The sequence below is a fragment of the Drosophila sulfurigaster genome, chromosome X, assembly GCF_023558435.1.
Source record: "Drosophila sulfurigaster albostrigata strain 15112-1811.04 chromosome X, ASM2355843v2, whole genome shotgun sequence".
NCBI classification, from domain to species: domain Eukaryota; kingdom Metazoa; phylum Arthropoda; class Insecta; order Diptera; family Drosophilidae; genus Drosophila; species Drosophila sulfurigaster.
The window spans coordinates 32881545-32897375 of NC_084885.1; the positions used below are offsets into that span (position 1 = coordinate 32881545).

A 15831-nucleotide genomic window follows, 5' to 3' on the forward strand; every position below is an offset into this window, starting at 1 on the left:
AACGTGAAAATACGAAAAGCTGGAAAAAAAAAGAAATTAAAAATGAGGCGAAAAAATCAAACACATTTTGCCACATCAAATTTTGCCTGGGTGCGAGTGAAATAACAGCAGGTTGGTGTCCACGTTGCGCTGTCTCTGCCGCAGTCGCAGTCGCAGTCGCTGCCGCTGCTGTTGCAGTTGCAAGTGCAGTTGTTGCTGCTGCTGCTGCTGCTGTGGCCAGTTACACACATGGGAGGACCATGTGGACCATCGCTTGGCCCTGAACAAAAAGCAACAACAGCAGCTGGAATAAAAATACAAACCAACAAAAAAAAGGCTAGAACAAAATATATAAAAATTTGCAAAAAAAAAAAAAAAAAAACGAGGATTGAATGGGAAAAAAGAGGATAAATGCAAATACAAAAAAAAAAGAAAAAAAAAGAAGAAAAATGCAATTACAAAAAAAGGAAAAAAAAGAGGAATATAATAAAAAGGTTCGAATTGCGCCTCCTAAATTCAGGCGTTTGCCAGAGTGAAGCAGCGACACGACCTGGAATGGGCTCCAGGCAGAGAGAGCGGGACAGACAGATAGAGAGCGAGCGAGAAAGAGAGAGAGAGAGAGAGAGACTGGGGAAGAACAAGAGCAAGAGAAAGAGAGATAGCAAAAAGAGCACGTGGGAAGCTGTTTTATTTTTCGGTTTATTAACGGCTTTTTTTTTTGGTTTTGTTGTTTTGCTTCAACAAGAGAACTTTATTTCTTTCTATTTAGTTGTTTTGCCAGCGAATGCGTTTGCCAGGTGCGCATCCTTATCTAAGCTAGAAGTGCAGAACTATCGATAGTTGGACACCATTGAGCCACTATCGATACCTATCGATGGTGTCATTGATCGTAAAATCGTCAGCAATTCAGATAAAAAACAAATAGATAAAGGTTGATTTTTAAAAATAGTTATGTTTAATGCATTATGCATACGGTTGGATCCTTAACTGAGCTAGAGGGGGAGAACAATCGACACTATCGACAGCAGCAGACACTATCGATGGTGGCATCGATAACTGTTCTGTGTTAAATCGTCAGCAGTTAAAAACCAAAAACAAATACATATACATATAGAGTGCTTTTTAAAAAAAAGTAATGTGATAATAAGTATTTTGATCTATAATGTCGAATGCCCGTCAAGTCAGTTAAAAGCTGAACTGCGATTGCACCAATACAAACTTTTAAAAGAATTCTCTGCCAGATAAGCGAAGTGCTGCAAATAGACAAAAAAAAAAAACGTGCTTTGACTGCGCCAAAGAATACAAGATAAGCTGCAATACGTTACAATTTGTATGCCAGGCGATATTATTAGGAACAATCGATGGCTCAACATTTAATCTGTAATCAGATCAGAAAATATCAATGGCACTATCGACACTTACTATCGATAATTCTTAACCTCTGCTGAATAAGTCTTTGATTTTGATTCGAAGCCTACATAAGCTAAACAAGTTTGGAGTAGCGCTCTAAGCGTTGCCTACGTTGCGTATGCTTAATGTGAGAGCCTGAAATTAGGCAACAAAAAAGTGCAACGATCGAAAAGAAGAAGAATTAAACAGTTAAACAAACCCGCGCTGCGCTCCTGAACACTGGGCAATGCATTTTGTCGATGCACTTTGGGGCGGCTGGCTTTGGTGCAAGACAGAGAGCGAGCAACAGGGAGTGAGAGAGAGAGAGAGAGCAAACGCGGCGTCGCAGTGTGAGATGGCAAATGCATCAGGCGCCTCCTATGCATCGATGTCGCTGTCGATGTCGTTGCTGTTGCTGCTGCTGTTGCTGTTGCATGTGCAACACGAGCCGATGGCTGCTGCTGCTGCTGTTGCTGCAACACCCAATGCAACACTCACTCACACACACACTGGCACAGACTGGACCAAATAGACCAAAAAAGTACAAAATAAAATAAAATAAAAATGTCCATAAATAAATAAAATTAAGCTGAAAGTGCAAAAAAAGCGCTGTGCAAAAGGAGGAGAAACGCAGTTGCAGTTGCAGTCGCTGCTGCTGCAGTTGCACTTTACACACGCACACACACACACAAATATACATACGCACACACACACACACACACACACGGATAGGCTGCAGTTTGGCAACTCTGCGACAAAAAAAAAGGAAAAACAAAACACACAAAAATTGCATGCACAAAATAAAAATAAAAATTCAGGCAACAAAAAAAGTGGGAAATATATTTAAATTTGTTACTTGTCTTGTTGCCATTGTTGTTGTTGTTTTACCGTTTTTTTATTCTTTTTTTTTTGTTGGTGTATGTTGTGTGTGCGTGAAAGAGCAGCGTAATGTGAGTTGTTTCAGTTTTCTCGTTCGGACGCGCGGCGCAAAATAAAAATTGAAAAACTCCGCCCTAAAATGCGAACCAAAAAAAAACACAAAAAAAAACGCAGAAAAAAAGAAACGCTGCATGAAAATAAATAAATGCCAAACTAATAAAACTAAAAAAAGAGAGCAGCCGAAAAAAAAACGCGCGATGGTAGATGGATGGATCCACCATAGATCCAATAAATATATATATATATATATAAGTGTATACCTATTCATACACATATATGTATGTCTATATATAGAGAGATGTGTGCGTGTGAATGCACTAATTTAAAATGCAGCATTTTTTGAGGCCTGCAACTGCTGGAAAGCTGGAAAGGGAAGTGCAAGGAAACAGAGAAGTGGGAAAGAGGAAGTGGAAGTGGACAAAGTTGCCGCAGCTGCCACAGCAGCAGCAACAGCAGCAGCCCAAGCCTACGCCCTTTGCTATTACCATTTATGGGCAACAGAAATATTCGATTAAGCAGAGAGACCCCAAAGCAAACCAAACCCCAAAGCACACATATTGACTCATCAGCGGCTCGCTGCAAAACCGACAAATTAAACATTAAATCATAGCATCATCATTTTCCTCCTTATCTGCGAGTTCCTAACTTAACTTCGCTCATAGCTTCAAGCAGAATCTTTGTCTCTTCTCTGCTATATAAAGTTGGCTTTCTCTAGCGATCTTAACTGCTGTTTGTTTGTTGTCTTCTAATCTCCTTTTTTTTTATCTAATACTTTGACTTAATTCGAAAATGGGCATGAAAAGCATTCTTATACATATATTAACTTTTCAAGTTTTTGCCTAGTTTTCTCCGCAGAAGTCACCAGAGAAGAACTGTTTTATTTAGTATCTTCTAGCATATACTATAGCTATAATTTTAGATTTGGAATGTATTACTATTTCAATATACATTAGTATACATTTTAGTATTTTGCGGTATATTAATTGGTCTAATATAGTACCGCACTTTTAAGCATATTCTATATAGCTATAATTTCATATTTTCAAGGTTGTACTATATTAATGTAGCAAATAATGTCTTTGGTATAGTATATTTTCAGTATTTTTGAGGTATATTATTTTGTATATTTTAAGAATAATACAACACCGTTAAGTATATTCTGTAATTATAATTTTATATTTCGAGTGTACCACTTTATCGATATACGAAATATGCCCTTTGGTATATTTCAGTATTTTTGCGGTATATTATTGGTTATATGTTAAGAAAAATACCATACTGTGTTTGCTTATATTCAAAATGGGTAGCATTTTCTGCAGTTCTTCTGTGTCAGGCAATCTTTTTTTTTTTATCAAATATTTTAGAAACTTACAAGACAAACGTTCATCTTAAATCGGGATTAAAAGCAATCTGTCCGTATGTTCGTATAAACATCTAGATCTTAGAGACTATAAAATATAGAGAAATAATTTCGAATGTTTTATTTTAATATACCGGTAAATGAGTTGGTATATTTTACGAATAATACCGCACATAGTACTCCATCGATATACCAAATATTGCCCTTGGTATATTTTAGTATTTTTTCAGGATATTATTTGGTATTACCCGCTACGGGTATCTCGCAGTCGAGCACGCTCGACTCGCATTCTTCCATGTTTTTTTTTTTTTACAAACTTAGAGATAATGAAATGTAAAATATTCAGTAGCTGAATATATTGTGTACTAGCAACTAATTAGATTCATTATTCAATTTACATTACTTTAAGTTGTATTATTTGAAATAAAATTTAAGTAAATTACTTTTATGCTGTTTTCTTAATAAATTTAATATTTTACTTAAATTGTCTGTGTCGGGTGTGAGCTTGAGATTAGATTAGAAAAGTTAACATTTTCATATTATTGATCATCGCTGTCTTTTGATTTATTCTTGATAGTCAATCAAACACATCTGTGTTTTTACATATTTTTCCATATTTTGATTTTAATCATTATAAACTAATTAGAGATTTGCAACATTTTCATTGCAGACTAAAAATACGGAACATGGAATTTGCATTCTGCACGACAATTTACGCTTTAGAAAGGATAAAAAGGATTCCGGTGAGTGACAAGTTTTGCTTTTATTATCGATCGATCAGCAACTAAAATATTCAGTTAGCTGAGGGAAAACTAAGCCTCGTGTTAGAATATTAGTGAATTGGTGATTCAGTCACTTGAGACTCGGGTAGCGAGAGACGAGAGGCGAGCAGCGAGAATTGAGAATCGAGAATGAAAACTTGCCAAGATGGAAAGTAAGGGAAGGGGAAAGAAATGGAGAGTAAGGCTGACAGAATGCGTCGATAACTTTTTTATTTCGAAGCTCTAAAAATGAGACATTTCATATTACTTTTATGGCTACAGCAACTGCTGTGTCGAGTGAGTCCTGAGCTGAGTCCTGAGCTGTGCCTTGTGCCTGTTTTCCTGTTTCAGTTTCTGTTTCTTCAGTGGGTTAAAAACAATTCGGCAAACTGAATAAGGATGAGAAGAGGGTGAGAGGAAGTTGCTGGCAAGTTTGAGGTTAGGTTACCGTTAACGGGTGCCCAAGCACACACACACACACACACACACACATACATATATAGAAGTGTGCGTGTGTGTGTGTATACTTAACGGCACTCAACGCATACAAAATTTCAAAATCATCAAAAAGTAGAAAAATACGCGTTTCATGCACATTCGCGGCATTTATGAGCCCATCAACGTCGCTCATGGATGAAAGTAACGCGTTTTATGCGTCGTTTGGGTGCCTGCAAATGTATCTTTTTATGTGGTTGGCGATGGAGATGGCGATGGCGATGGTTAGGCCTGGACAGGGGGAAGGTGGAAGGTGGAGAAGGGAGAAGCGACCACATGAGAACACATCGAAAGCGACCGTAAAAGGCGGCAGAAGAAGGAACAGGAACAAGGAACAAGGAACAGAAACAGTAGCAGGAAAACCATCAAGTTCAAAGTTTGGCAACGTTTATGAGCCGTGCTGCTGTCGCCAGTAAAAATGAAGAGCCCGCTCCTCCTCCTCCTCCCCCAGCCCCTTCTCTCTCTCTCTCACTCTGTCGCTGGACAGCATTGAGATCCAAAGTCAAAGTCGAAGTCTGCGACTGCAACTGTTTCTCTCTGCTCTCTTTCTTTTTCACCTGCGAAGAAAGCCGCATAGTTGTCCGCTTCTCCCCTCCGCTCCCTTCCCCCAACGCATTGCAACTTGAGCTCCATTGCCATCCCTTTGACTTGAGCTCCCCCGCTGCAAACTACCAAGTACTTTTACGCCCTATTAAAAATATACTTTTTATAAGCCATATAAAAAAGAGAGAGAAGGCGACGTCGACCAACAGTCGAAACAGACGAAAACGAAAAACTGGCCCAAGTAAATCGCATAAGCGAAATTTATTTGGAAATGTCTGAATGGGAAGTGGAAGTGGAAGTGGAAAGCGACTCCAGAGAGAGACGTTTTATGCGCCTACCTAAGTCATTTCCAACAATTTCGATTAAAAAACTCATCTAAACAATTTATGGCGGGGCGTAAAAATCAAATCAAAATACACGCGCAGCATCCAACGGGACAGTAAAACTGCAACATTCAGCATTCAGTCCGGAGTATAGAGCACATTATACCAAAAATATATAATATAGCCACCCACCCTAAGCAGAGTGTAATCCATCGAGCAACAACCCCCTTGCCCTTGCCTGTGTACGAGTATTCAGCCATTATTCACATTTTACAGTTTACAACTATGCGAAAAAACCATAAATTTAGAAATTAGATGGCCTCGATGACTGCAACTCCATCTCCAACTTCTGATTGAGATTGCCATTACGATTGTTCTCTATCCACTTGCCGAGATCGTAAGACACTTTGCCTCCCCTTCCCCTTTCCCTTCCCCTTCTCGTCTCCCACACGTTCGACACGTCCCCAGTGAAACATCTTCACTTCTCCTCGAAGTAATTAAACCGTGTGACCACCAAAAAGGACACTTCAATTGGGGTGTCTTCTATCGTTATACCCTTCTGTCTGGCATTCTAAGAATCCGTATAGGAATTCCCCTCGCTCTTTTCGCTCACTTCGGTTCATCAAATTCTCGATTTAAAAGGATTGAGGTCTATCAGCAAAAATTGATTATACCTCTATTTTAATCTATATGTCATAGACTGAATAGATTCAACGACTTCCACGAAGTGTCTTCTAGTATTCTATGAGTCCGTATAGGAATTCCCTTCACTCATTCCGTTCACTTCCACTTCAGTTTCGCGATTAGAAAGAATTATGTTCTATATTTATCTGTACAGATGTTTTATCCCTCTCTTTTCATTTGTATATCACTGACTGAATGGACTCAACGACTCGGGTGAAGTGTCTTCTATCGATCAATCCTTCTGGCATTCTATGAATCCGTATAGTAATTTCTTTCACTCATCAATTTCTCGATTTGAAAGGATTATGTTTTATATTTATCAGTTCACATGGACTACGTCTCTTTTAATCTACATATCACTGACTGACGACTCGCGTGATTATTTCTTTAAATTTATTATTTCTTAAAATCCTTAGTCTTATATAGCTCTCAAATTAGTGTCTATAGTTATATTGTAGAGCAATGGTTATTATAGTTTCTCATAATTTATTATTTTCATAGTAAAGCGGAACAAGTTGCGTTGTGTTTTGGGTTTCTTCTTTTTTACTTACGCTTACCAACACTCCATTTGTTAGGGTTTCTCTTTCTCCCCTTACCTGAATTTACCAACACTCCATTCGTTAAGTTTTCTGTTCATTCAATCGTCTAGTTTCGCTACGAATTCTTAATAATTTATGAGTGCCTTGAAGTCAAATTTATTCAACTAAATTGGAAATAGTTATCCTTGTCAAATTTGTTGAAATAAATCAGAAATACAATTACATAATTTTTTTTAATTACATTTTCCTCCCCTTAAAATAATGATCAGATACTGCACGATTTACCACTTCTCTAAATAGATATTTTCGCTAGGGTTTTATCACTTCGGAATAGATGATAAAGTAGAAAACAAGCAACATTTTGCTATGATACTTAAAGCAGCTCCTTCATAGTTTCTCTCCTACACTTTCAACAGTCTAGTTTCGCTAAAAATATTTGATATTTATGGATATCCTGAATTCTTTCTAAATTTATTTACATAAGTCACAAATGGCAAATGGTTTTTTAATTTGAATCTATGTAATTATCAGTTACCGCACGATTTAACTCCATTCTAAATAGATATTTTCGCTATCGTTTAATCACTTCTGAATAGATGATAATGTAGCTTGAAAGTAATTAAAAAGGCAACTTTTTGCTATGAGAATCATGGCTTAGCCGACATATTCTATTTCTCTCTTACACTTTCAACAGTCTAGTTTATCTACGAATATTTAATTTTTTTTGGATGTCCTGAATTATTTCAAAATTTATTTACATAAATCACAAATCAGAAATGTGGTTTTTTAATACATTTTCATCTATGTAATTATCAGTTACCGCACGATTTAACTCCATTCTAAATAGATATTTCCGCTATCGTTTTATCACTTCTGAATAGATGATAAAGTAGCTTGAAAGTAATTAAAAAGGCAACATTTTGCTATGAGATTAAGCGAAGCTCGTATGCATGAGGGAGAATTCATTGAAAAGTTTCTAAGCGTTGTGATTAAATGGGCGGCAAAACTGAGCAGCTTCTGAGGACGACATTGACGTTGACACGAGGAGTAAAGACCAATAAGGTGTGGTTAGAGGGGGGCGGGGACTAAGGCGAAGACGAAGACGAAGGAAAGTTAAAACCGAGCGGGATATTAAAAAGTGCACGGGTAATGTTTCTTTTATGACTAAAGTGGCAACGGCTGAGCCAGTCAGCGGATGAAGGAGGCATTGAGGAAAGTTGCCAAAGGTGGCAAGTGGCAAGTAGAAAGTAGAAAGTGGAAAGAAGAGGGCAGAGGGCAGAGGTAGAACTAGAGCAGCCTCAAATGTCAGAGACAGGCGCGCATGAGCGCTGAACGCAATGCGGAGGATTCTTCTTCTTCTTTCCTGCTTTCTTGGCTCTGTTTTCTCAGTCGAGTTCAGCGTCATTTCGTTTTTAATTTCCGTAATTCCGTCAGCAGAAAAATTTTTGCAATATAAAAAGTAAATATCGAAATTTATAGACCTGCAGATGTGCGTTGATAGAGGGAAGGGGGAGGGGGAGTTGTAGGGTTGCCAAGCGGCGTTAGTGTGCGGCGGCCGAAGCGACATTAAAAATGTTAAATAAAAACAAGCAAACACAAACACATACACAAACAAGCACACGCACTGACAAAGATACAGATACGACGTACTCATAGAAGCTCCCCGCCCCCCCCTCTGCACCCCTCTTACCACAGTAAGCGTTGCCACCCCCTTTGGGCAACTTACACGAGGAATTTAATGACAACACTAAAAAGTTTAAGCGTTATTATTTCTAGGGTTGCCAAACCCCACGCCCCACGACCCCCGCCCCCCGAAAAATCAGCTCACGGGATAAGAGCTTAGACTTCGGATGTGATGCGATGCGATGTGGTGCGGTGCGGTGCGGTGGGGAGAGCGAAGCACAAAAAAATACGAGGCTGTAAAATGGCAAATTCATGACCTGCAACTGCCGGCTGCCTCCCCCTACCCACCCTCTTCTCTCCATCTCCAGAAATGTGTGTATTCTAACGGCAACTAAAAATGAGCAGCGCGATTGTAACGATTCAGTTATTACGGTTATATTGCCGAAACAACGCGCGCTGCTCCTCAACACTCGCCCGCTCCCCTCTCCCCTGCTCTCGTTCTTCCGATACTCGACGTTCACTCGCCCGTGGCCGAAACAAAGTCGAAACGCACATAACTCAATCTTCGACGGCTATAACTCCCCCTTCCTCTCTCTCTCTCTCGCTCTCTCGCTCTGCGCCTTCCCCAACTGCTGAGCTTGCCCTCCTTTTTATTGCTAATGGCAGCACAAGAGAGTAATGGCCAAGGGGTGAGGGGGAGAGTGGGGAAGCGGATGCTGGCGTTGCTGCAGTTTATGCGTCACTGTAAAACTTACTGTAGTTTACCGCCTTCGTCGTAGTCGCTCCGTTCCCTTCTCCACCTTCTCTCTAAGGGTAGTCTTAGGGGTGGGGGGGGAGATAGGGGGAAGGGCAGCTGAGCGGCACCCGCGACGCTGCTTAAAAACGAAACAATTTTTACAACTTTGTTGTTTGCCTGCGGCAGCCTTTAGCCGTTTCTAGTTGCCCCCCGAAAGCAGCTACCGATCCCTCTCTCTCTCTCTCTCCCTCTTGGTCTCCCTTACCCTCCATTCCTCTTTCACTCTTCCTCGCCCATTGTTAGGGCCAAGTCAGTAAAGTGAATGTAGTAATTTTTCAAAAATCTTTGTATTTAATGGACCATCAAGCAAGCCGTTGCCGTTGCCGTTGCTGTTGCTGCCTTAGTTTCAGCTTCAACTCCACCTGCGAGTTGCGACTTGCGACTTGGCTTTTGCGGACTTTGGCTAAAAGAAAGAAGGTTCAAAGATGGAACGCAGGCTGACTGACTGCGTGACTCTGTGCATCGCTAATATTGCTGCGCATCGTCGGTTGTAAAAATGCGTTTTAATGCTTCAATAAAATAAAAAGTTTGCATTAAAATGCAAGCTCTGATGTTGCATGCCACACGCTGCACGCTCCATGCTGCATGCTGCATGTTAGAAGCGAAGCAGCAGTGTCGTCACAAGAAACAATTAGCGTAAAAATACGCGTTGCATCAGCTTACAAATATTTGAGAGCAGCCTCCTCCTCCTTCTTCTTTTGCCTGCCTGGTAGTAAAGTGTCGGTCGGTTAATGCACAAGGCTTGTTACTTCTTGCTCCTTGCTCCCTGCTCCGTGCTCCCTGCTCCGAGCTCCTTCTTCTGGCTTGCTCCTAACTCCTTGCTTGGCATTTTTTTACTTTTGTTGAGCGCGCTTTGTTGCTGCCGACGAGCTTGTTGCCAAATAGTTTGCTGGCATTTTTATGCTAAAAAGTCGAGGGATGCAAATTTTAGTAGCATACTTTCCGGGGCACATGAGTGAGGCGAGTGTTTCCACTCGAGAGTTGAGAGTTGTGAGAGAAGAATGCGGCAGGCTAAAGAGTGAAGAGTTGAGAGTTGCGAGAGAAGAATGGAACAGAGTGAAGAGTCGAGAGAGGAAGAGTGAAGAGTTGAGTTGCGAGTGAAGAATGCAGAATACGAAGGACTAAAGAGTGAAGATAGAAAAGTGATGAGGAGAGAGATTAGAATGCAGCAGACTAAACAGTGAAGAGGTAACAGTTGAGAGTTACGGGAGAAGAATGGAACAGAGTGAAGAGAGAATGCTGAGTGAATGAAGCTCACTGAGTTGTGACCCTGCTTTCTGATTATTTGTGATCTCCGATCTGTAGTGTATAGTTGCTCGTCAAGAAGAATGAATGAACCGAGTGCAACACCTTCATGCTAAAAAATCGAGGAAGTCAAATCTTAGCAGCATACTTTCCTGGAATTGGAATAGGAATGCAGCTGACTAAACAGTGAAGAAAGAGGAGTGAAGAGTTGAGAGTTGCGTAAGAAGAATGCAACAGACTAAAGAGTGACAAGTGACTGCTTCTGATCTGTAATCTTGTAGGGTGTAGTTGTTTGGCAAGTAGAGGGAATGAACCGAGTGAAACATCTGTATGCTAAAAGTCAAGGCACATGAGTGAGGCGAGTGAATCCACTCGAAAGTTGAGAGTGGGAAGAGGAGAATGCATCAGACTAAAGCGAGAAGAGTGAATGCTGAGTGATTGCGGTTCACTGAGCTGTGTTTGGTTTCTGCTCGTTTGTGATCTGTGATCCTGTGGTGAAGTATGAAGTGAATGAACCGAGTGTCCACTCGACCAGTCAACCACATCAGCAGCAGCAGCAGCACACACACTTTGCTTATGAATGAATGTTTAATCAGGCAAAGTTGGCCCCGTGATTCTCGACAGCTTTTGCATCTCATTCGAACTAGCAAAATTGCATCAGCGAAAAACAAAAACACATATTTGCCGTGCCGTGCCGTGCGTGGGCGAGGAGGGGGGAAAGAAGTGAAAGGAAGGATAATGCAAACAGCAAATTAAACACGAAATTCAGGTATCGCAAAAGGAGCAAAGCATCGACCGACCGACCGACCATAGATGACTCGTTGTGGCAGGATCTGGTTGCACGTTGCACGTTGCATCTGATGCATCAGCTATGAAGCGGAGCCACTAATTGAAAGCTATGTTTGTTGCCTTTGCGTTTTGCATTGGAATTGAAATCGGAATCGGAGCCAAAGGCAAATATTGAAATGCAGCAGAGCTTTTTGCATATTTAAAATCAATCAAGTCAATAAATAATAAGGACGACCTTAATGCAATTTAATATATCAGCGATGTTTGCAAATGCAACCGGACCAAAGCCAAACAAACTTTAGTAAAGAGTCTGAGTTCCATTTCCTTGCCTCCTCCTCCTCCTCCTCCTCCTCATTCTCCTCCTCCGTCGGACTGCGACACGCTTCAAGGACTCTTGTGAGGCACACGCTTCAGTATTTCTCAGCTGGGCATTTAGGCGGTCAAATGGGATGCGAGGGAGCGCAACAAATCTGTGCACTCGACGATGAACTGGAATGGAGACGGATGGAGAACGGCAACGAGGTCTCTCTCTCTCTCTGTTTCTATGACCAGCTGTGCATGCAGCCAAACAGCGTGCAACATGCAGCAAGCCAAAGCAAAAGCAATTGCCAGAGCATTCACTCGGCCACGAAATCGGCCACAATGTTGACGCCATTGTCCACTTGAGCTCAAGCGAGACTCAAAAGCAACAACGAGGACACCAAGCGAGGCGGTTAATTCAATTGCCACACACCGAATGGCGGCAGGGGGTGGAGGGAGGGGGAAGGAGTGTAGCAACTTATGGAAATAGAATGACGAACAAAACGAGAAAGAGAAAAAAAAAGAAATGGGCTGCAACTTCTGTTCGCAAAACGAGAAATAGAATGACGAATAAAACAAAGCGAAAAAAGCGAAATGTTGCAGGCACGAAGAAGCAACAAAACAATGCCGAAAAAGTCAATAAGTGAGTGTGTGTCCAGTCCACGTGTGGCACTTGCAACTCGCATCTAACCATGAACAAAACAAGCCCCGCAAATGGTGGCAAATGCCGGAGATAAAACAAGAGCAGAGAAGAGAAGCAGCCAGAGAAACAAAAGGAAAGGCAACAGGAACAACAAGCCGAAACTGGAGCAACAACTGGCTGAAGCAACAGCAACATCAACAGCAGGAATGTGGCACAGAAAACGAGAAAACGAGCTGTGCAACAAAAGGAAGTTGAAAGGTGATGTTCGGCCCCCATTTGCCCGCCGCCGTAGCTCGCCAAAAAGTATGCAACAAAAGATGAAGCAGCCAAAAAGACAACGAAGAACAAGGCGCAAAAAAAGGCGCCACACACACACATTCGCTCGCACTCGCATTCACATTCATATTCACACTCGCACTCGCACTCACACTCACACTCATACTCGTACTCGCACTCGCATCACAATCATTCATGCCGATAACCTCTCGAGTCTCAGTCTCCTGTCCGGGTTTCCTCCTCCGTTTTTGCCCAGTCTTCCGTCGGCCACTTTCTCCTTGCAATCCCAATCCCCGCTGCATGTGATTGTGTGTATGTGTGTGTCTCTCTCTCTGTGTGTGTGTGTGTGTTGGTGTTTGGCGGCTGCATCTTTTTGCTTTCGTTTTAGAAAGCTGCGAGCCGCAGCAACTCGCAACTCGCCGTTCGCACGACATTCGCGCTGCCTCAAAAAGAAACTGCAACGAAGCAAGGACGAATTTTTTGGCAATTTTTTCGCATGTCCTTGCCTCCCGTGTATGTGTGTGTGTGTGTGTGTGTGTGCGTGTTTGTGTCTGCTTTTACTCTGCTTTATTGTTGTTGCTGCTTTTTGCAAACATTTGTTCCTTTTTGATCACGGATTGCGGATTTCGAGTGGCAAATGGCGGCTGGCGGCAGATGTTGTTGGAATGGAATGTTGGATGGCGGTTTACGGGTCGCATACTCGTTACGGTTACGGCTACGGTGATTCTTTGCTACTTTTTGGGGGAAGCCGATGCCAATGTCGATGCATCGATGGCTCGTTCTCTGGGGCGCCAAAAAGATGACAGCGCCACAGCAAAAGGACGCAAAAGAACTCGCTCGGCAGCAAAATAAGAATTCGACTTGAAGCCAGCAAACAGGTGGCTGTTGTCGACGGCAGCAGCAGCAACCACAAAACAACATCAGCAACAACAACATGCAAATTACGATCAAACCGAGAGAGAAGGAGAAACTGACAAATTATAGAGTCGAGAGAAGATTGTGTTCTCTCTCTCTTTCACTCCCTCTCTGTCTCTCTCTCCCACTCTCTCTTTACGCATTTACATCGAGGATTCACAATGTTTCTTAATACGTGATAAAAATCAATGTGGCTAATAAACTACAGCCTCTTCCCTCCCTCATCTACTCTCCTTCTCCTTATTTCTCTTTCGCTTCCAAATGCTCAACAGGCTGAAAATGTTGCTGTTGCTTGCCTTGTTGCTTCAGCTGGAGACGGAGATAGAGTCAGAGAGAGAGAGAGAGAGAGAGACAGAGACAGAGCTGGGGCGTAGATTATATCGAAAGTAATAGTAATGCGGACTCAATGTTGCGGATTCGCTGGATTCTTCAAGTGTGTTCGAGGCTCATCGAATGGCTTAACAAACACAAACATAAACACACAAGCACACGAAACGAAGCACACGCATTCGCATTCGCATAGAAAGTGACAAACTGGGTTAAAAGAAGGTGGGAAATGGGATGTGGGATATAGGACTGAAAAGAAAACATGCCTCGACTCTAAAATATAATCACTTGTGTTGTCATTTTCTATAGTTATATATATAACTATATATATATATATATATATATATATATATATATATATATATATATATATATATATATATATATACAGACATTAATGAGGTAAATGAATTCTAGCCAATAGAATATAGAAAGTTTCAAGAAAAGAATTGTAGCTTGAAGTTTCTTAATTTTTCTATATATAATATAGAATATATATATGTCAATTCTTTTCTTGAAACTTTCTATATTCTATTGGCTAGAATTCATTTACATCATTAATGTCTGTCTCGACTCTATACTTTATTTTGAAATTTGAACTATATTTTATTTATATTTTCAAGATTTCTTATTAATGTACCAAATCGTTAATTTATTAACATTAACAATAGACATTCATGAAGAAAGTAATAATGTTTAAGCTAATAAGAATTCTCAAATATAGATAAAAGAAAAAGCTCAGTTAGCGCTTAATTGGTTCTATTAATAATATAGAAAAGAGTAATAAAAATATTAATATACATTCCATATTAAATAGAAATAAATGAAGAAATATCAAACTAAAATGGAATATTAATATTTGTATTACTTTATTATTATATATTAATATTTGTATTACTATTTTTAATTTTTATTTGTAATAGAACAAATTAAGAGCTAACTATGCCTTTTCATTTTGTATAGTTTCCTTTTTCTTTTTCTTATACGAGTATTTTATATATCTTATTAGCTTAAACATATTTATGTACTACCCAAATCTCTTCTATTAATTTGTGTATTTCACGAGCTAAGTTTAAAAAGTTTGCGTTATGAAGTGAGTGTCCTTAAACAAGTGCAGCGCATTGTGTTGCCAGTTGCTACTTGCCACTTGCCACATGTGCGTCGTGCGTCGTGCAGCAAGTGAAAGGCGGCGAGTGAGATAAGCGTGCTTCATGCAAACAGCAGAGATGCAGATGCTCAGACGCAACTGTCGAAAGTCGATGCTGATGCTGATGTTGATGTTGATTTTGATGTTGTCCTTGCTCTGTGTTTTGTGTTCTGTGTTCTGTGCTCTGCTGTTGCTTCTCTCTCTTAAGAGTGTGGAGCAAGAAAAGAACAGAGAACAAAGGGCGCCAAAAAAGTCGAGCAGACAAATCCCGGTTTGTAAGCCAATTTGCACTTAGGCTTATCTAATGTCATATCATTTGTATAATGTTGTGTTGTGTTCGGCCTGATACTTGATACCAACTGTAGTATTGGCTCGAATTGCCCCCTTACCCTCGTTTCTACTCTTTTGCACTATGCATGAGTGTGCGTGTGTGTGTGGGAGTGGGAGTGTGTGTGTGCGGCCTTATCCTCCGGGGTTCATTTCTAAGCTCATTTATGTTTATCACAAATGCGTGCCAAAGTGTGTCGTTATTCTTCTTCATCTTCTTCGTCTTCGTCGCGAACAAAAACATTTCAAATATTCTCAAAAAAAAAAGCAAGAAAACCTTAACATCACATCTTTCCCTCCCCTCTCTCTCTCTCCTCCACCGAACACAGAGAAATGTGGCAATAACACAAAAGCACTTGCCACACTCGCGCCCCACGTATGGTAATGCATATATGGGGCATCTATAGAGTGTGCGTGCTTGTGGGCAGCGG

General features: G+C 40.7%; 1 protein-coding gene across 5 annotated transcripts in view; it reads left to right on the forward strand.

Moving 5' to 3' along the window:
* The window catches only part of LOC133849371 (BTB/POZ domain-containing protein KCTD5), a 68219-nt gene that overhangs the window by 50067 nt on the left and 2321 nt on the right, over positions 1–15831 (forward strand). For 4 of the 5 annotated variants that reach the window (XR_009895363.1, XR_009895364.1, XR_009895366.1 and 1 more), the window contains one exon: positions 4338–4410. The exons of the other annotated variant lie outside the window; for it this stretch is intronic. The gene's annotated coding sequence lies outside the window, so the exon portion shown is untranslated. The remainder of the gene's footprint in view (positions 1–4337; positions 4411–15831) is intronic. 5 annotated transcript variants of the gene reach the window in all.